Source organism: Hemitrygon akajei, chromosome 8 (genome assembly GCF_048418815.1).
Source record: "Hemitrygon akajei chromosome 8, sHemAka1.3, whole genome shotgun sequence".
NCBI lineage: Eukaryota > Metazoa > Chordata > Chondrichthyes > Myliobatiformes > Dasyatidae > Hemitrygon > Hemitrygon akajei.
In genome coordinates, this window is record NC_133131.1 from 117,145,749 (window position 1) to 117,167,681 (window position 21,933).

Consider the following 21,933-nt stretch of genomic DNA (forward strand, 5'->3'; position numbering starts at 1 on the left):
CCTCATCTAATTATCAGATTTATCTTCTGGTGGAGCAAGGTTCAATGTTGCAATGCGTTTCTGAACGCATATTACATGGATTTTGGTTCACGTTGAAACAGAAAACAAAAGAAATGTATTTCCTCAGAATTTCTCCAGGCCCACGATATCTTAACGTGAAGCAAATTAGATTTCCATTGAATTTCCAGTGAAGTAAAAACGCCAGAGGCATGAAACTCTGATAAAAACTTCAAATCTAAACAAAAGAAACACGTTTATCAGCAGGTTCCAATTTATAACATTTTAACCATATCCTGGTAGGTTATGGGAAATGCTGATATGATTTTGGGAAATAGGGATGTTACGGAACTGCTAGACTTTGACAATTTCTGGATACTATATAATTGCTACTTTATTTCTGCTGAATATATTTTGCAAAGATTAAAATTGATCTCAAGGTCTGGAGGGTGAAAGGAATTGTTTTCATTATAAATACTGATTTGGAGTAACACTCCCAGCCGCAAAGCGTCCTCCAGGAAAATAATATATAAAAGGACACAAATCGTTATTTTTGTAGCTTGATAGCAATTGCAATTGATGTTTCTGTAACACAGACCTTTGTTTCTTTAATGTATTTCCTAACTCTTTCAAATTTTTAGAACTCAATCTTCTCAGGTAATAGAAACGGGGAAACACATTTCATGAACTGCACTTAAATTAAGTCAAGTTAAAAAAGGACTCTTAACATATTCCCGGCTTTACTTGTTCAGCCAATACAAAGCCAATAATTTCTGGAACTGCATAACCAAAACAGTTAATTTCAAGCTAGAGGAAGCATGATCAAAGTTTATAGTGTTCCAGTTAGATAATACATTTAGTAGCTGCAAACAAGGTAATATGCTGATATAATAGTTCCTTTCATTTCATATTTTTGGAATATTTATTTTTAAAGATATAAATTCCAGTATGACCAGAAATCTCGAATTATTAGTGCTGTGGTATTTCTGATGGCATCAACAGGTCTCAGGTTCACTTGATACACTTCTTAAAGTACACACTCATTCAGACTATAAACGAGATTAGTCCATTCAATATATTGACTTAACCCACTGTAGGTTTTCCTAGTGATTAATTCTAGGTGAAGCAGCTGACCTCAGAAACTTGTACAAGGTAATTCAGTGCCATATTCTGTTTGGAGTAATGCAAGCAAGGGCAATGGAAGAATCGCCTAGTACAATGAAGAATGTATCATGCTACCTTGTTGCTTTTCCATTATTTAAAGGGACACTCCTGACATAGCGAGACATGCTTGGGCAGCTTCAGGACTCACTGCATACTGATCAAACATCTCCCAGATGATAACTCTAATAAGAAATGCTTTATCCAGCATGCTCATTCAATGGGTGTCTCAGTCGTAACAAAACTGGTAGCATTCTATTAGGAACCATGCCTTGCAAAGAAGATGGTCACTGGGGAGCAGTTCAAGATCCTGATGTGTCATGACAAGTTGAATGTGGAAAGAGAGTATTGCCTCCTGTGGAAAAACTTAGAATGAGGAGTCTCTGTGTATAAATATTGGTTCAGATGGAGATAAGGCATAGCCATTTGGACAGTTATCATTGTTTATCTGTAAAAACTGATAAAAGTCATTGGAAATATGCTGAAGTTCCTTAGCCTTCTGAAGAAGTACAGGTGCTGGTATGCTTTCTTGACCATTGTGTCCAAGTGTCTGGTCCTGCACAAATTATTGGTGATATTTACACCAAATAGCTTGAAACTTTCAACAACTCCACCTCAGCACCAATGATGCAGAGGAGTGAACTCCACCCCAATTTCTGAAGTCAATGACCAACTCCTTCATTTTGCTGATATTGCGAGAAAGGTTGGTGTCTTAACATCATATCACTAGGCTCTCTATCTCCTTCCTGTATCCTTTCTTGTCATTGTTTGAGATCCACTGCACAATAGAGGAGTTAGAGCATAATTTGGTCATAGATTTCTGAGTGTATAGGGTATGTAGTGAAGGCGGAGTTTGCAGCCTTGTGGAGCACTGACGTTGAGGATATCAAGTATCCAGTTTTAGAGGTGGTTGCAGAGTCTTAGGTGTAGGATTTTGAAGATGAGTTTGTTTAGAGTTGTGGTGTTGAAGGAGGAGCTGCAGTCAATAAATATGAGTTTGATAAAGGATTTCTTATTCCTGAAGGACACAATACAAGCTACCTCCTGCCAGCCTATTCTGATGATAGCCTTGACAATTCTCCTAGCCACTCGCACAGAGAGTCCACGACTTCCCACAGTAATGCATCACTCCAATGAGGAACTTAGGACCAGCAAAACCTACCGTACACTGTATGCAAGCAGCTGAGAGCCAGCTGGTTATGGTACGCTGCCTATGGGCGTTAGATTTGAACCAACAAAAGAAGGTGGAGAATGGAAGCCAACATTTATAGGAAGGATTTCTGATCTTGGCCACACTGCCTGAAATCCCAAATCTGATCTTCCAGTGCAGTGAATAAGGAAACGAGTCCTCCCCATTTAATCCCATTACATCAGGTTGTGGCCTTCCATTTTGAATTAAATTACACTGACTTTGAATTGAAGAAGCTGTCCCAGAGCCTGTTGGTCCTGGTTTTTATGCTGTGGTACCGTTTCCTGGATGGTAGCGGCTGGAATAGACTGTGGTTGGGGCGAGTCTCCAATGATCCTTCAGACCCTTTTTCCACAGCTGTCTTTCTAAATGTCCTGAATCACGGGAAGTTCACAACTACAGATGCGCTGGGGAGAGACTGGTCAAGAACTGTATCTGCAGCTTGCCTCCACACAAACTGGTCCCCCAACAATTCAGTGACCGACACAACCGATTGACAGACGATGCAATAGCCACTGCTCTATGTAGCATCCTTACACACCTGGAAAAGAAGGATGCTTATGTGAGAATGCTGTTCTTGGACTACAGTTCAGCATTCAACACCATAGTTCCATCCAGGCTGAACAGGAAGCTCAGAGACCTCAGCCTTCACCCTGTCTTGTGATCCTGGACTTCCTGTCAGATCGCCAGCAGGTGGTAAGAGTGGACTCCCTCACCTCTACCCCTCTGACTCTCAACACAGGAAATCCTCAGGGCTGGGTACTAAGTCCCCTCCTTTACTCTCTGTATACCCATGACTGTGTTGCCACCCACAGCTCCAATCTGCTAATTAAATTTGCTGACGACACTACGTTGATTGGCCTAATCTCAAACAATAACGAGGTGGCCTGCAGGGAAAAAGTCATCTCTCTGACACAGTGGTGTCAAGAAAACACCCTCTCCGTCAGTGTTGTAAAAACAAATTTGCTGGTTGTTGATTACAGGAGGAATGGAGATGGGCTAACCCCTATTGACATCAATGGATCTGAGATTGAGAGGGTAAATAGCTTTAAGTTCCTCGGCATCCACATCACCGAGGAACTCACGTGGCCTCTTTCACCTCAGATGGTTGAGGAAGTTTGGTATGGGCCCCCAAATCTGAAGAACTTTCTACAGGAGTACAATTGAGAGCATCCTGACTGGCTGCATCATTGCCTGGTATGAGAACTGTACCTCCCTCAATCACAGGACTCTGCAGAGAATGGTGCCGACATTAAGCATTTGCTTATTATTGAGGTGAATGTGATAGGACACTAATTGTTCAGATATGTTACCTTGGTCTTTTTTGGTACAGGGACAATGGTGGATAACTTGAAGCAGGCCTTTCAAATCAAGAAGTATCCAAGAAACACACATCATTTAAAAATTACCAATGAAGTAGACAGAGCCAGGATAGAGGCATGGATAGAGGAAACAGCTAGTGCCCTTCTCCCAGCGCGGCAGTAGCCAACACCAGAGGACATTCGTTTAAGGTTAGAGGAGGAAAGTTTAGGAGAAATGTCAGAAGCTGTTTTTTTTTAAATAAAGAGTGCCAGGGGCCTGGAACACAGTGCTGGGAGTGTTGGTAGGTATTGATACCACAGGGACATTTCAGAAACTCTTCGATGGGTACAGATGTAACAAAACTGAAGGGTTATGTGTTCTACTGGAGGAAAGGGTTAAGTTGATCATGGAATAGACTTGCATAGGTCTGCACAGCATCATGGTCCAAAGGACATGTACTAAACTGCATTATGTTCAATGGTCATTTACGTCTACTACTGAGCCCTCACACAATGGGTCCCTACCCTCCTTTTCACTACCTTTTGTATATTTAGGGCAGATGTTCCCCAAGACAAGAGGTATATTAGGAAAGAGAAACTCTTATCTAAAATATTCTTGAAGGGGCTAGCTTTAAAAAAGAAAATTAGCTGCTTTTTTTCTTGCTGCTCTGGAGTTTTACTCCGTCGCAGCGTACAGCTGCCAATACCATTTCTACTCATTTTCTGAACTAATTTTCTATGAAGTACCTTATTAAATGTCTTATTAAAATACATTATATCAACATTCTTGATGATCAGGAGCACAGATCAGTACCCATGGTGATTAGTTGCACGCCAATGTGTTACACTGACTGAATAACTGACCAGGAAATATGGCCCAGGGGTGGTAATTAATTAAGTTCTGTAAGTACAATACATTTGTTTTGCCAGTAGATGGAATATTTGCACAAAAAATCTGTCTGAACTTTTTCAGTGTGATGCATGACCAAAGGTAATATTAAAACCAGATAATTGTCCCAACGTACAATAATAGTTTAATGGTTAAACTACTGATTCAGTAATCCAGATGTCTGGACTATTGATCCAGAGGCATTCAAATAACCATTACAGCTGAGGTTAAATGCAAATTATTGCAGAAACATAGACTTAAAAATTACTGCAATGTTGTTTCAAAAAAAAAATCAGGTTCACTAATGTCCTTCGAGGAATGCTGCCTGCTGTTCTTACCTGGTCTAATCTGTGCCTGACTTCAAATCTACTAATACAGCTGATACCAAATGTGCACTGAAACAGCCCAGAAAACCAAGCTGTTCTGGGATAATTAAGAGTGGGTAATGAAAGCCTAATCTTGCCTGCAACATTTGCACCTCCTGAAGATATAAACATGGAATAAAACAAAAATCTGTGTGAGGCTCAGGACTGGCAGTTGATTGCTCCCAGTTTTGTTGTTTTCTATATATAGAGAGATAGCTGTAAAAGAAGTGAAGGGCTTGCACTGTTGATAATGGTGAATGTCACTGCAGTGCTCAGAGAGGTCCACAGAGGCAAATTGGGTGGAGTTCCAACATCAGACAGGAGCAATTATGCCGATGAGATTATACTAAGGGCTCCCAATTAGCCACTGAGATGTGGAGTGGACAGGAAATGGAAAGGTACAGGTGCCATAGTGTCCAGTACCAACTGGAACTTCCTGAATTCAAGAGGTTTCAATGGGACAGGATTTCTTCACTACACCTAAGAGAGGTTCCTGAAACATGCGTGGAGAATACAAGTAGAGGAAAAAACATACCGGACCTGGCTTTGGGCAACGCATCAGGACAGTTGACAGACCTGATACTGGGTGAATATTTTGGGAATAGTGACCACAGCGCCTTGCTTTATAGGAGTTATGAGTAAGAATAAAATTGCATCTTGCAGGAAGTACTAAATTGGGGGAAGAGCGTGGAGGCCCTCCATTGACTGGAGACAAACGTGGATGTTGCATCCCAGCTGTCTACAGGACATGCAAGGCAGTACACAAGCTAGGGCAGTATGATATGGAGTGCAAGCAGTGGCCCATGTAGTGGCCACTCCCTCTCCATGCAGCCACTGAATCCAAAGGAACAGCAGAAACCAATACAACTTGGCACCAGAGGCAGCACAGGGACTGCCAGTCAGTGTTAGATTTTTCCCCAGGGCTGAAACGGTTGCCACAAAAGGACAGAGGTTTGAGGGGCTGGGGAATAGGTACAGAGGAGATGTCAGGGGTAAGAATTTTACTCAGAGAGTGGTGAGTGCATGGAATTGGCTGCCAGCAATGGGTGAAAGCAGATACGATAGGGTCTTTTAAGAGACTTTTGGATAGGTACATGGAGCTTAGAAAAATAGAGGGCTATGGGTAAGCCTAGTAATTTCTAAGGTAGGGACATATTTGGCACAACTTTGTGGGCCGAAGGGCCTGTATTGTGCTGTAGGTTTTCTATATTTCAATATAGGACTGCCTTAGGTCCTATATTGCAGAATATAGGACTCCTATATTTCAATATAGGATTCCAGCTCTGGATTTTTCTTTGGGGTTTACTCCTGAAGCCTTCCCCATGAGTGGGTATAGCTGAAAGACAATGGAGGTTTGAGATCAGAGTTTTCCTTCCCCTGACAACCCCACCTGCCTGAAGTGACTGGTTTTAAAGCACCAATAACCCTTCTTTGCCTCTTCTGTTTGTAGAAATGATTCCACTGGGTTTAGTAGCTAAGCCACACATGAAGGCTAGGAACTGGACTTTGTGAGAGATGCATGCCTTTGGGGCATTTAATAGCTTATCCCCACTACCGCCCCCAGTTATAACAACCTTAAGGAACCCAAGGCATATTATAACAGGATAAGGCAGGAGCCAAGGGTATTGATTGGGAGCAGCTACTGTTGAATCCACATCTGATAGAAAAAGGGTTGTTTTAAGACCAGCTGATTGGAGTTCAGGATTGGTGTGTTCTGGTAAGGAGTAAGGACAGTGATGGTAAGGGAAGGGGACCTTGAATGACTCTAGAAGTCCTCAATATGTAAGGTTTAGGAAGCTAAATTCAAACTAGGTCCCTGCATAAATATAAAGATAGAAGGTGCTTGAGCTGGAAATTAGGAAGGCCAAAAGGGGCCATGAAATGTCCTTGGTGAGCAGAATCAAGGATAATCCCAGGTTGTTTTACATTCATTTTAAGAAAAGGAAAATAACTAAGGAGAGGATAGGTCCACTCAAGGATAAGGGAGGGAATTTGTGCTTAGCGTCAGAGCAAATGACTGAGGTACTAAATGAGTGTTTTACACTACTAAGGGAAAGTGTAAAACAAGTGGGTGATGCTACTAGAGCCATAATCATTGAGCACTACAACACGGAATCAGGTCTTTTGGCCCATCTAGTTCATCCCATCTACCCACACCCAAAACATAGTCCGCCATACTCTTCTCACCCCTATACCTGTCCAAGTTTCTCTTAATTTTTGCAGTTGAGCCTGCATACATCTCTACTGGCAACTCGTTCTCTACTTAGATAAACCTTTGAGTAAATCTATGACCACTAGTTCCGGTCTCACCCAATTTCAGGTAAAAAAAAACCTACATGTATTTACTCTATCTATACCCAACATACTTTTGTGTACCTCTATAGGTTCTTCCCTCATTCTCCTACACTTCAGAGATTAAAGTTCTCACCTATTTAATCCTTCCCTATAACTTAAGGTGGGGTGCATGGGAGGGGTAGCACCTCTATATGGGGGGGCCTGTTGCACTCCTTGGAGTGTCTCGTCATCTATTGGTCCCCACCAATGCCCAGCTCTCACCTGTGGCTCCTCGTAGCTGTTTGCATGTGACAGCAGCCACACCCCGGGCAACGGCTTCGACAGGCCGGCTAAACCAGGTGAGGGTAGCCAACGAGTCTGAAACCCTCGGTGAGATAGGAATTTGCTCATCCCAGCATGTGAAGACTGCCTCCGTGGATCAGGCGGAGGAAACCCCGGGGGTTCAACGGCTGAGAAGGCGTTGCAGCAGCGCATTGTGGAGAGCACTTAGGAAGACGCGGCCATCCAACACAGCCAAGGAAGTTGTCAGATGTAACAATTCTTCATGCCACTGGATCCTGACTTCTGAGGCCGAGAGAGTGGAATCGTCTCTGTGCAAGGCTTTTCCACTTTAATATCTTTCACTCACTGGTTACATTGTGAAAAGATCGGCTGCTGGCACAGTGAGATAAGCGCCGGGCTCGAGAATGGAGGTTCCCGAGTTCGATCCAGTAACAGGCCGCCCCCGAGCGCGATCTCCATCCGTGCTGGGTTGATATCAATCCAGTGACTCCCGTACCATCCATGCCGGGTTGATGTCGAGCTCACAACTCAGACTTGTAAAAAAAAACACTGTCACCCTGCACAATGTAGTCTTCCTTGGACCCCGAGAGACAACTATATATCCTGGCAACATTTTTGTAAATTTTCTCTGCACTCTTTCAATCTTATTGATATCTTTCCTGCAGGTAGGTGACCAGAACTACACAGAGTACTCCAAATTTGACACCACCAGTGTCTTATACTGTGCAACTTCAACGTAACGTCCCAACTCCTGTATTCAATGCTTTGATTTATGAAAGGCAATATACCAAAAGATCTCTTCATGACTTCATCTACCCTATGATGCCACTTCCAAGCAATTGTGTGTCAGTATTCCCAGATCCCCCGTTCTACTGCACAACTCAGTGCCCTACCATTCACTGTGTAAGTCCTACCCTGATTTGTCCTGCCAAAGTATAACATGTCACACTTGTCAACATTAATTTACATCTGCCATTTCTCTAGCTGGTTCAGTTCACACTTCAAGATTTGAAAGGCTTCCTCACTGTCCATTACACCATCATACTTGGTATCACCTGCCACATTGTTGATTCAGTTTACCACATTTTCATCTAAATCATTAACATGTTTGATGAAGAATACAGGCCCAGCACCAAACCTTGTAACACACCATTAGTCACAGGCTTGCAGTAAGAAAAACAAACATCTACTACCACCCACTGTCTTATTCTACTAAGCCAATGCTGAATCTAAGCTACTATTTCATCCTGAATGCCAAGTATTTAGCATTCTGGAACAGCCTCACACATGGGACTTTGACAAAAACCTTGCTAAAGTCTATATAGATAAAGTACACCAGCTTTCCTTCTCAACGTTCCTCATAATCTTTTTTTTTAAAAAAGCAAACTCTATAAGGTTATGTAGACACAACCTACCATACATAAAGCCATATTGACTATCTCTAATCAGGCCCATCTATTCCAAATACTTAATATCCTGTACCTTAGAATATCATCCAATAATTTGCCCATGACTAACATCAGGCTCACTGGCCTGTAATTTCACAACTTATTCTAAGAGCATTTCTTGGGCAACAGAACAACATTTGCTATTCTCTAGTTTTCTGGCAACTCACCTGTGGCTAAGGACATTTTAAATATCTCTGCCAATATGTGCTGGTACATTCTGAGAATAAGTAAGAGTATTGCTAAGTCTTATGAAAAGCATTAATATAGATAAGTCTATAAGGGCATAAGACTGTAGGAAATAGGAGCAGAATTAGGCCATTCAGCCGATTGAGTCTGCTCCATCACTCAACCCTGAATGAATTTATTATCATTCTCAACCCCATTGTCCTATTTTCACTCGATAGCCTACCAACCAATCAACCTCCACATCTTTCTGGACACCAGGCCCAACCAATTCCCCTCTACCACCAGTCTCCTCCATCTAGCGGAAATGGTCCTTACTCTCAATAATTTCTCCTTTAGCTCCTTCCACTTTCTTCAAACAAAAGGTGAAGCCAAGAGCACTCGTATGGGTCCCAGCTTTGCCTGCCTGTTTGTCGGCTGCGTGGAACAGTCAATGTTCCAAGCCTACACTGGTATCGCTCTGCAACTTTTCCTATGCTATGTTGATGACTGCATTGGTGATGTCATTACCCATGCGAAGCTTGTTCACTTCATCAACTTTGCCTCCAACTCCTGCCCTGCCCTTAAATTTACCTGGTCCATTTCTGACATCTCCCTCCCCTTTCTCGACCTCTCTGTTTCTATCTCTGGAGGCAGTTTATCTATTGATATCTGTTATAAATCCACTGATTCTCACAGCTACCTGGCCTATATCTCTTCCCACCCTTGCACTTATAAAAATGCCATCACCTTCTCTCAGCTCCTCTTTTTCCACCACATCTGCTGTCAGGGTGAGGCTTTTCATTTCAGAACTAATGAGATGTCATTCTTCAAAAAAAAGGGGGGCTTTCCTTCCTTCCATAAGTCTGTTGGGGTCAGCTGCTGGGGTAACCTTAACCCTAAACCTCCTGTATAATGGTGAGGCCCGATGTAGATTGGGAGACTACTTCGCCGAGCACCTACGCTCCATCTGGCAGAAAAAGCGGGATCCGTTGGTAGCCACCCATTTCAATTCTACTTCCATTCTCATTCCAATATGTCAGTCCATGGCCTCCTCTACTGCTGCAATGAGGCCAACTCAGGATGGAGGAGCAACAACTTATAATCGGTTTTGGTGGTCTCCACTCCAACCTGACTACATAAACATTGATTTCTTGAACTTCCTGTTCCCTTCACTACTCCCATTCCCATTTCCCTCTCTCATCCTATCTCCTTACCTGTTCATCACCTTCCTCTGGTTCTCCTCCACCATCTTTCTTCCATGGCTTTCAGTCCTCTCCTATTGGATTCCCCCTTCTCCTGCCCTTTACCTCTTTCACCAATCAACTTCCCAGCTCTTTACTTCACTCCCCCTCCCTCTCCCAGTTTCACCTATCACCTACCACCCTGTACTTCCTCCTCCCCTCCCCCCACCTTCTCACTCTGACTTCTCATCTTTTCTCTCCAGTCCTGATGAAGGCTCTCGGTCCAAAACATCGACTGTTTACTCTTTTCCATAGATGCTGCCTGGCTTGCAGAGTACTTCCAGCATTTTGTGTGTATTACTGGTGCCTGCTTTAGTGACTGCAATGCTGGTTGTAACCTGATTCCGTAACTTTCATTATATTGTTGCCAGACTTGCATGTAGTGCTTACAGTGCATGTAGGACCAGAGTCGATGTTTCAAGGCAAAGCTTCATCAATGAATCTGACCGTCTTCAACCTGAAACATCAGCTCTGTTTCTCATTCCACAGATTGCAGCATTGTCTGATTTAAATTTCCATCATCTGAGATTTGCTTTGATGTTCAGAATGTTTTGCTTACTAACTTTAAATGAGTTTTTGTGCTTCTTCAAATCCTTTCATACCTCACCTGGACAGTAATAATTTTAACAATCATTATACATTTTAACACCTCACTGATGAAAGCTGCTCCGACACAGTTTGGATTAGCTTCAATTATGCAATATGTGTAAAGCTACAGATGAAGTGATAAATGTATCACACATATGCAAGTTAACATAAATTAATCACCATGGTGTCCTTTACATAATTTGTTTTGGATTTTATTTTCTATAATGATTGCACAAAGGTGTTTTGTAAACAGCACACTTGACAGAAGTTATAAGAGCTAAGACAGATTTCATTCAGGACAACTGTTCATGTGCACACTGGATTGATTTGATATCTGAACAGATCATTTTCTCATCAGCAAAGCTTCGCCCTCTCTGCTAATCAAAAGGCAACAGGAGTGTTTAGTATCATTGGTCAATGATGATAAAAGTTGATTCTAACAGAGAGGAAGGGCAACCGGGGCATATCTATGGAAAATAGCGCCTATGGCAAGCACTGAAATTGCACCCCTGTCTAAATATCTGACACCCATCTTTTAGATATCTTAACCATAACATCAGCTCAAAAATACAAGTCAAGCTCGTTAATCTTTTAATTAACAAATTATGGCACTACATGAAAATTATAACTGCACCTTCCTTGCTTTCACTTATGCAAATTGGTCTATGATGTCATCAAAGACAATTTTTTCAGTTTCTTCTCTTTCTACACTCAGCAGAGCAAGATCACAGAGTCTGCCTTGACTCATGGAGGCTCTCAAATACAAAAGTATTAGTTTTTACTTGCTGAATGATCTCTCTCAGCTGGCGATCTGAATAGCAATGTGAAGACTGGGGAAGATGATCTCATCTCCATACAGGGTGCTGTAGCTTGTTTAGCTGCTGCTTTACAGCATCAGTGACTTAGCTTTGGACTGGACCTCGTCTGATTCTATGGTGTTCAGTCCATATCAGTTTTCCTTAGTTGTGTTGGTTTCCCTCAAAATCCCAAAGACATGCAGGTTAGTGTAATTGCCCACTGCAAACAATGCTTAGTGTATAGCTGAGTGGTAGAATTTGGGGCAGGAAATGGGAATCTGGAGAGAATAAAATGAATTAGTGTTGGGGAACATGGATCGGCGTTTGATGAGTGGTGGGACACAATGGGTTGAAGAGCCTCTTCTGTGCTGTATGTTTCTATAACTCCAGGACTATGGGGTAGTCACAGCTGTTCAATCAGCATAAACATAATCGCATTTCCATATCAGACTGTCGCCGCTCTTGTTAAAACATTCAGTTTTCCATTACAACACAACTCATGAAGTAAAACATTGTAAAAATTGATGTTTTTAAACCCAAAATTTCATTGCAACTGGCTCACATAAAATTAGAAGAAAGAATTGCTCCTTTCATCACCTCAGGAAGCACCTTAGAACTAATGTCATTATTGTGTTGTGAGAAATAGGGCAGCCATTTTGTTTCTTGCAAACTCAAACAAATAATAATAGTTAGAATGTATGGTTTAGAAATAAGATTTAGTTCTAAGCATTGGTCATGTTGGTAGAGACAACACTTCTTCTTCAAAATAGTGCGATGGGATTGCTTATGGTGATCTGAGGGAGTGCCTCTGAAAAAAGTTCAGGAACTTGGAGTGAGACCTTATTTTCTTAATGTACCAACTCTGAGTATAGTGCTACTAACTGAATCAAAATAATTTGTACAACTTTCCCTGTACTTTCATATCAATGATCATCACTCTTCCTATGCCCTACCTTGGGATGGTTGTTGTAGAGAATGTGTTATTCAACTGTTTTTGAGAAAATATTATCATAGAGAAAGGAGACTGGGTAATAATGTTCTTTTTGTTCATTCACAGATCATGCTGTTGCTGGTCAGAACAGTTTTTATTGTCTGTCTCTATTAATCCTTGTGGTATTTCTGTAGTCTTTGAAGCTACGTTATTTCACTAATGCCATTTGGTAGGAAAGTTCAAGGATGTTGGCATAGTAACAGTGAAAAAAGAACAATATGCTGTAGATCAGTTAGTGGTGGTACTGAACATAGAGGGGAATTTGAAAGATGCTCAGACACAATGTGTAAACTACCTTTGCCCTTCTAGGTTGAAGAGGAGACATTTTTGAAAAATGCCAGCTTTGAGCTACATGGCACTAAGGCCATAGTGTGGTGATAGAGGAAATTAATGTTTAAGGTGATGGGTGTGATGCCATTTAAAGTGTCTCTATTGTCCACAGGGATGTCAAGTATTATGAGTATCGATACACTAATGAATGACATTTGGGAATCAGGAGCTGAATCATTTACTGCATAAGGCTTTGGCATTGATAAATTGTTGGCATCAGTCACTTACATTTCTAGTTAATGGCAAGAAATTTGAAGCAGGCAATTCTGTTGGATGTCAAAGAGATGTGGTTAAGCTCTCTCTTGGTGTGGCTGTTCTCTGGTTGAGAGAGTGTGCACATTAGATGGAGAAGCCTGTGTTATAATGTTCTTTGCTTTCACTCAAGGTAAGGTTGGTATTCGTTGTCCACCTTTTTCCTTGTGACAGTTTAATTGGTTGTAGTCAGTGAAGACAAGATGCTTCAGAAGTGCGAATGGGCAGGTCTGAACATAGGTCAGATTTTGCTTGAAGTGAGCAGTTTCTTCATTATTCGGAAATTGAATTAAATGGAATTGAATATTGTGCAATAGCAAACATTCCCACTTCAGATCTTGGAATGGAGTTAATGTAGGTGATAAGGTAATGTAACTAAGAACAGTTGAACTCTTCAAGTTCAAATTTATTGTCACTGAACAGTATGCATGTACACCGCCAAACTAAACAATGTTCCTCCGGACCAAGACACACAACACCTACATATAACACACACAACACATAAAGTAATATTACCAAAAATAATTTTCAAAAAAGAGCAAAAGGATTGTCAGGGACAAAATTAGTCCTCTTGGAAGATCAGAATAGTAATCTGTGTGGAGCCAAAAGAGATTGGGGAGACCTTAAATAATTCTTTTGCATCTATATTTACTCAGTCTTTAGAAGTGAGGCATAGTGGCATCAACTTCATGGACTCTGTACAGATTTCAGAGGAGGAGGTGCTTGCTGTCTTGAGGCAAATTGGAGTGGCTAAATCCCCAGGGCCTAACAGGGTGTTCCTATGATCCTATGGGAAGATGGAGCAGAAATTGTCAGGGCCCCAGCAGACCTTTACAGACAGGTGAGGTAGTGGAGGATTGGAGGATAGGCAATGTTCTGCTGTTCAAGAAAGGCTGTAGGCAGAAGGTGGAGCTCAGGAGGGTTAATGGCACCTAACAGCGACTCCTTTGCTTTCATCTTTGGAAACGGCTCTATTTCTGTCTTTAATATCTCTATTTTCCCCTTTCAGGGTTCTTCAGAAGACCTTGACCTGGAGTTACACGCTGACTACGGTTCTTTGCGGGAATGGGACCCGCTTTCAGGGTTTCACAACTGGCCGTTGTTCGGCACACTAAGGGCTCGGCATAAGAGCTCCGCTTGTCTTCGGAGGCCCAGGATCTCGTGGTTCTGGAGATGGGGGATTTGGAGGTCGGTGCCACTGCAGGAGATTGGTGTATCATTGCAGCCAGAAGGTCTTTGGCTGTGTGCCCAGAGACCCGAGATCTTTGGACACAGAGCTCGGGAAAAGTGACGCAACGGACTTTTAACATTGTAAAAGCAGTGAGTTGTTTGTTATATCTCCCCACTCGCTATGAAATGGAGACACCTCTTTCTCCCTTATTAGGGAGAGAGAAAGAGAGCCTGTGGTTTTGATGTTGCCTTGCTCACGCTTGAGTGCCCAGTGGTGGGCGCTGATGCTTTTTTTTGCTGATGGGAGGAGAGGGAATTGTTGCTTGCTGCTGTTTGCGTGTGGGAGGGAGAGGAGCTGGTGGGGGGGACTTTGGGGTTCTAACATTTAACTGTCATCCATTCTTTGGGGGAACTCCTCTGTTTTCATGGATGGTTGAGAAGAAAAAGCATTCAGGATGTATATTGTACACATTTCTCTGACATTAAATGTAGCTTTGAAACCTTCAAACCTTTGAAAAATAAACTAGGAAATTATAGGCCCATGAGCCTGACATCAGTAGTGGGAAAGTTATTCTAAAGGACTGGATAAATAAGTATTTGGATAGATGTGGAATGATTGAGGATAGTCAGCAGGGCTTCATGTGTGGTAGGTCATGTCTAACCAATCTTAAGAGTTTTTCGAGGAAGTTCCCAGGAAAGTTGATGAAGGCAAGGCAGTGAGTGTTTTCTGCATGAACGTTAGTTAGCCATTTGACAAGGTTCCGCAAGGGAGGCTAGTCCAGAAGCTTCAGTCGCTTGGCATTCAAGATGAGGTAGTAAATTGGATTAGACATTGGCTTTGTGGGACAAGCCAGAGGGTGCTAGTAGATGGTTGCCTCTCTGACTGGAGGCTCTTGACTAGTGCTGTAGCACAGAGATCAGCACTGGATCCTTTGTTGTTTGTAATCTACATCAATGATCTGAATGATAATGTGGTTAACTGGATCAGCAAATATGTGGATGATACCAAGATCAGGGGTGTAGTGGACAGTGAGGGAGACTATTATGGCTTGCAGAAGGATCTGCATCAGCTGGAAAAATGGGATGAAAAAAGGCAGTTGTAATTTACTGCAGACAAATGCAAGATTTTTGCACTTCAGTAGGACAAACCAGGGTAAGTCTTACACAATAGACGGCAGGGCACTGAAGAGTCTGGTAGGAAAAGAGATCAGGGAATACGTCCATAATTTGTTGAAAGTGGTGTCACATGTAGGTAGAGTCGTAAAGAAAACTTCAGGCACATTGGCCTTCATAAATCATTGTATTGAGTGCAGGTGATAGGCTGTTATGTTGAAGTTGTGTAACACATTTGTGAGGCCTAATTTGGAATATTTTGTGCTGTTTGAATCACCTACCTACAGGAAAGATATAAATAAGGTTGAAGGAATACAAAGAAAATTTACAAGGATGTTTATGGGTCTGGATGACCTGAGTTAAGAGGAAAGATTAAGTAAGTTCAGACTTCATTCCTTGTAACGTAAGAGATTGAGAGGAGATTTGATAGAGGTAAACAAAATTATGAGAGGTATAGATAGGGTAAATGAAAGCAGGCTTTTTCCACTGAGGTTGGGTGGGCTACAACTAGAGGCCATGTGTTAAGGGTGAAAGGTGGGCATGAGGAGAAACTTCTTCACTCGGAGGACTGTGGGAGTGTGGAACAAGCTGCCAGTGTGTGTGGTGCAGGTGAGCTCAATTTCAATGTTTAAGAGAAGTTTGGATAGGTATATGGATGGCAAGGGCATGGAGGGCTAAGATCCCAGTGCTGGTCGATGGGAGTAGGCAGTTCAAATGGTCGGTATGGACTGGATGGGCCACAAGGCCTGCAGCTGTGCTGTACTTCTCTATGACTCTGTGACTCTAATAAGGTGTGCTTACAACGCAAATCAAAAAGTAAACAGTGGCGTTTCATATGTGATGAGACCTGGGTGGAGGCAGGGAGTTCAATACTTTTACAGCCTGGGGGAATAAGTTGTTTCCCATCCTAACAGCCCTTGAGCTAATGCTACGGTATCTCCTGCTTGTCAAAGAGGTTGTTGGACAGATGGGAGGGATCATTGAAAAATGCTAAGGGCCTTGTATGCACAGCTCTCTTGATAGATACCTCTTGGTTCCAGGACACCCTCAAAATGTGATGCTCAAAAAGGCAGCATCCATATTTAAAGATCTCATTCTCATTGTTACCATCAAAGTGGAGATACAGGAGCCTAAGGATACCTACTTAATGCTTCATGAACAGCTTCTTCTCCTCCACCATCAGATTTTTGAATGGAAAATGGAACCATGAACACTAACTAATTTTTCCCCTCTCTTTGTTAGTGGTAGTAAACCTGATTCTGAGAGACCCCAATGATCTTCTCAGCAGTCCTCACAACCCTTTGTAGGGTCTTGCTGCCAGATGCCTTGCTATTCCCATAGAAGACAGTGATGTAGCTGGTCAGGACACTCTCAATGGTGCTCCTGTAAACATTGGTTAGAAATGGGTGGGGCGGGGGTGTGTGTGTGAGGGGAACCTCGCTCACCTCAATCTCCTCAAGAAGTAGGAATGCTAATGTACTTTCTTGACTAAAGAGGTGGTGTTGGAGGAACCAAGTGAGATGGCTCGTTATGTGCTCCCCAGAAACTTGGTGCTTCTAATTCTCTTCATGGAGGACCCATTCATTCCACGCCTTCCTAAAGTTCACGATCATCTCTTTAGTCTTGTCTTCATCGAGACTCAAGTTGTGTTCGCACTACTCTCCCAGCCGCTCTACCTCCTCTCTGTACACTGTCTTTGTTGATGAGGCCAACCACTCTTGTGTCATCTGCGACCTTGATGATTCAGATGGAACTGAATTTAGCAGCCATCATGCATCAGCAGTGTGAACCAGCAGCAGGCTGAGCACTCAGCCCTGGAGGGTGCTAGTGCTTAGTATGATAGAGCTAGAGCTGTTGCTACCAACATGGACTGACTGTGGTCGTTCTATAAAGAAGTCCAAGATCCTGTTACAGAGGGAGGTGTTGAGACCTAAAGAGGATAGCTTACCCACCACCTTCTCAGGGATGATGGTATTAAATGCTGAGCTGAAATTGATAAACAGCATCCTGGCGTGTGAGGCACTTTTTCCCAGGTGAGACAGGATGGAGTGGAATGCATAGGCTACGGCATCAACAGTGGACCAATTTGAGCATTAAGCAAACTGGAAAGTGCTCAAAGCACTTCATTATTGTTGAGGTCAGTGCCACTGGACAGTAGTCATTAAGGCAGGTTACTAACTCCCTCTTGAGCACCAGGATGACTGTGGCTACCCACCCTGCTTATCCCATCAGGGAGGAGGCTACATAGCATATAAGCCAGGACCACCAGACTCAAAAACAGTTACTTTCCTCAAGCTGATGAACATCTTCATCTACTAACCACCCCTCCACACCTCCCATCACCTCTATGTCATTTCCTGTCAGAGTCATCTAGACACTCCTGTGCCTAGCGTCACTTTATGGAGATACAATCAATCGGCATTTATTGTGCTTTTTTTATTATTGTGTTCTTTATCTTATTTTGTTTATTTTCATGTTGCATCAGATCCAGAGTAACAATCATTTTATTCTCCTTTATACTTGTGTACTGGAAATGACATTTAAACAGTCTTAAATCTTGAATTTTGAAGCTTGAGGGGACAGTGGGCGAGAGAAATGTTGATCTCTAGCAACAATGTGTCAGGTTTTTATCTGGCAACCACATCCAACATCCACTGTGGTAGATACAACTCTAGCATTTCAGAGTTTCCTTTTTGATTCCTATTGAGTTAAATCTTACTATTAGTACACAAAACTACGTCTGTTAATCAGCATTGATGGTTTATCTTAGAAACATCTCCCATCTTAGTGGAAATGCCCATAGTGCATATCCTTCATTTGAAGGCAGTGGAAAGAACCCAAGCAATTAATAGACAATAGACAATAGGTGCAGAAGTAGACCATTCGGCCCTTCGAGCCTGCACCGCCATTCTGAGATCATGGCTGATCATCTACTTTCAATACCCGGTTCCTGCCTTGTCCCCATATCCCTTGATTCCCCTAACCATAAGATACCTATCTAGCTCCTTCTTGAAAGCATCCAGAGAATTGGCCTCCACTGCCTTCTGAGGCAGTGCATTCCACACCCCCACAACTCTCTGGGAGAAGAAGTTTTTCCTTAACTCTGTCCTAAATGACCTACCCCTTATTCTTAAACCATGCCCTCTGGTACTGGACTCTCCCAGCATCTGGAACATATTTCCTGCCTCTATCTTGTCCAATCCCTTAATAATCTTATATGTTGCAATCAGATCCCCTCTCAATCTCCTTAATTCCAGCGTGTACAAGCCCAGTCTCTCTAACCTCTCTGCGTAAGACAGTCTGGACATCCCAGGAATTAACCTTGTGAATCTACGCTGCACTTCCTCTACAGCCAGGATGTCCTTCCTTAACCCTGGAGACCAAAACTGTACACAATACTCCAGGTGTGGTCTCACCAGGGCCCTGTACAAATGCAAAAGGATTTCCTTGCTCTTGTACTCAATTCCCTTTGTAATAAAGGCCAACATTCCATTTGCCTTCTTCACTGCCTGCTGCACTTAATGGCTGGCAAAGGAAATATCAGAAGTGAGACATTCATGAAACCAGGGCAATGTCACAGCTAACGGCTTTTATTTTGTAAAATGAGAAGGGTTTTCTACTTTCCACTACAGGCCAGAAGTGGAGAGGTGCATTGCTATCACAAGCCACCTGCAGGGAGTGTGGTGCCAGAATAACCTAAATGAATTTCAGAAGGTTACAGAAGTTAATAATGAAGATTATAAACTCAGCAAGTTTAGAATTTGTGCAGGAAGCAGGACCAATGTAATGGTGAAAGAGTGGTGGGAGGGGTTGTACCAGAGAACATTTGCAACAAGAGCTGACTGACGTGGCCATTAAAAGGAGAGGCACAGCTAGAGCCCATAGCTGCACAGGAGAGGAGCCCAAACAAGAGTTGTTCAGTGGAAGAGCATGTTCTGCCAGTCAGGTGAGAGAATTGGTCGAGGGGAAATTGTTGGATCTCTGTTGTAAATAGAGACAAAGGGATGGTCCATAGAGCCCGAAGAATTTGATTTTTCAGATCTGCTCCGGGTCCTCCCCTCTTAGCATCGTGGTTAAGTCATAGGATATAATGAGGGAGTCCTTCAGTATGAAGAAAGGATTCCGCTCCCCTGAGGATTGAGCAGTTGGCACAGAAGCCTCTATCGCAGTTACAGGGTGTCTTTGCAAGGTTACCTGTGCTGGGAGTTAGTTTTCTGTGCCAACGTTCAGTGCTAAAGTCCATACAGAATACTCAGTCCGGCTTATTCTTTTCTGTTTCACTATAGCAATATGATACAACTCTGAGTTACCAGTTTGAGATTTCAGAGACTCAATTACACTGTTATGAATTTGGAATAAGCTAAATTGGGTAAGGGTGTCACCTTCAGGATGTTGGTAACCCAGATTTATTTACAACATCTTTGAAAATGTAGCATATTACATTTTGTAAAACATTGAATGAATGTCTGTAAGGTCGAGTGACACTTAACGCTTTCTGATCTTGTAGCATGTGAGGTTTGTAGAGTAAACACTGTAGGTCTGTGAGTGACAAAATGCCTGTTAATGAGGAAACACTGAGAATGTCTCTGATAGATAGATAGATAGATAGATAGATACTTTATTCATCCCCATGGGGAAATTCAACTTTTTTTCCAATGTCCCATACACTTGTTGTAGCAAAACTAATTACATACAATACTTAACTCAGTAAAAAAATATGATATGCATCTAGATCACTATCTCAAAAAGCATTAATAATAGCTTTTAAAAAGTTCTTAAGTCCTGGCGGTTGAATTGTAAAGCCTAATGGCATTGGGGAGTATTGACCTCTTCATCCTGTCTGAGGAGCATTGCATCGATAGTAACCTGTCGCTGAAACTGCTTCTCTGTCTCTGGATGGTGCTATGTAGAGGATGTTCAGAGTTTTCCATAATTGACCGTAGCCTACTCAGCGCCCTTCGCTCAGCTACCGATGTTAAACTCTCCAGTACTTTGCCCACGACAGAGCCCGCCTTCCTTACCAGCTTATTAAGACGTGAGGCGTCCCTCTTCTTAATGCTTCCTCCCCAACACGCCACCACAAAGAAGAGGGCTCTCTCCACAACTGACCTATAGAACATCTTCAGCATCTCACTACAGACATTGAATGACGCCAACCTTCTAAGGAAGTACAGTCGACTCTGTGCCTTCCTGCACAAGGCATCTGTGTTGGCATCTGAGGTGGTTTAATTGCTGGATCCAAGCTTATTGTTGATATGTAAACTTTAATGTACGTTGTAAACCCAAGGAATGTTGTGTGGCTGGACATGAGTGAATGAGATAACAATGAATAACCATTAATATGTGAATGACTGTCTGAATTTGAGCTTGCTGCTTATATATGTGAATTTCAGTGTACTTTCTAAGTCCAACGAAAAAAGTGTGTCTGGGTATTGGGAGACTAATGAACAAAGAGTGACTATTAAAATATCTAATTGATTTATGAGGATATGCTGAATGCTGTGTTATTGAACACCCACTGTATTTGAAAAAGGCAGGCTGTGTTAGTGGTGTGAGAATAAAAGATCCAAGAGCTTGTCTGTCTCTGCACTTGTGAAACTTGTGTATGTATTGACCTGCTTTTCACGGTTTTCTTTGGGCTTAATCCAGAACCGGGATGGTGATTGGTGCCCATGGCCAAGGGGTGAGATTCAGAAACCAGAGGTCCCCTGCCAGCAACAATAAAGTGGCGACTAAGAATCATGAACCCAGAAATTTTTGTGACTTGCAATGGTCTATGCGACTTGCTAAGTAATATTTTGTTGTGTTTTTTTTGTGCTATCTACTTTATGATAATAAATTAGCTGAAAGTTATTTTGTTATGCTTGTCCACTTTGTACCACATCTCCTGGACACTTAAGTAGTTGGGTATGATTAACCCAGCCCATTACAGGATGGTGGTAACCCAGATTTGTTTATGACATCTTTGAAATTATAGAACAAAATTTCCTGCTATGTTATTTAAAATTCCCAAAGATTAACTGAATTTAAGTTCCACTGAGGCCTTGATAGGACTTGAACTCACAACTCTTGATTACTCATCAAGACTACTAGGGCACGAAAAATGCAAAACACTGCAGTTACTGAAAATGGGATATTTTTTGAACAACTGAAAATAAGTGAGTCAGAGATTAAAGTCCTGACAAAGACCTTTAAATATCAATATACACCTCAAGCCAGAAGTGAATCACTGGATCTGTGACAAAGATTCCAAAGCCCGAGGCAGGATCAGGTGCGCTATTTCACAATTTCCTTTCATAGCTTAGAAATACTGCACTTAAATCCAGAGCAACACACACAAAATGCTGGAGGAACTCAGC

The 21,933-nt window shown here is 42.3% G+C and overlaps 1 long non-coding RNA gene across 1 annotated transcript; it reads left to right on the top strand.

Annotated features, from left to right (window-relative positions):
- Positions 1-19,402: 19,402 nt before the first annotated feature.
- LOC140732182 (uncharacterized) lies at positions 19,403-21,427 on the top strand. Its single transcript, XR_012100014.1, has 2 exons — positions 19,403-19,520; positions 21,224-21,427. It is a non-coding gene; the product is annotated as an uncharacterized lncRNA (long non-coding RNA).
- Positions 21,428-21,933: the final 506 nt, after the last annotated feature.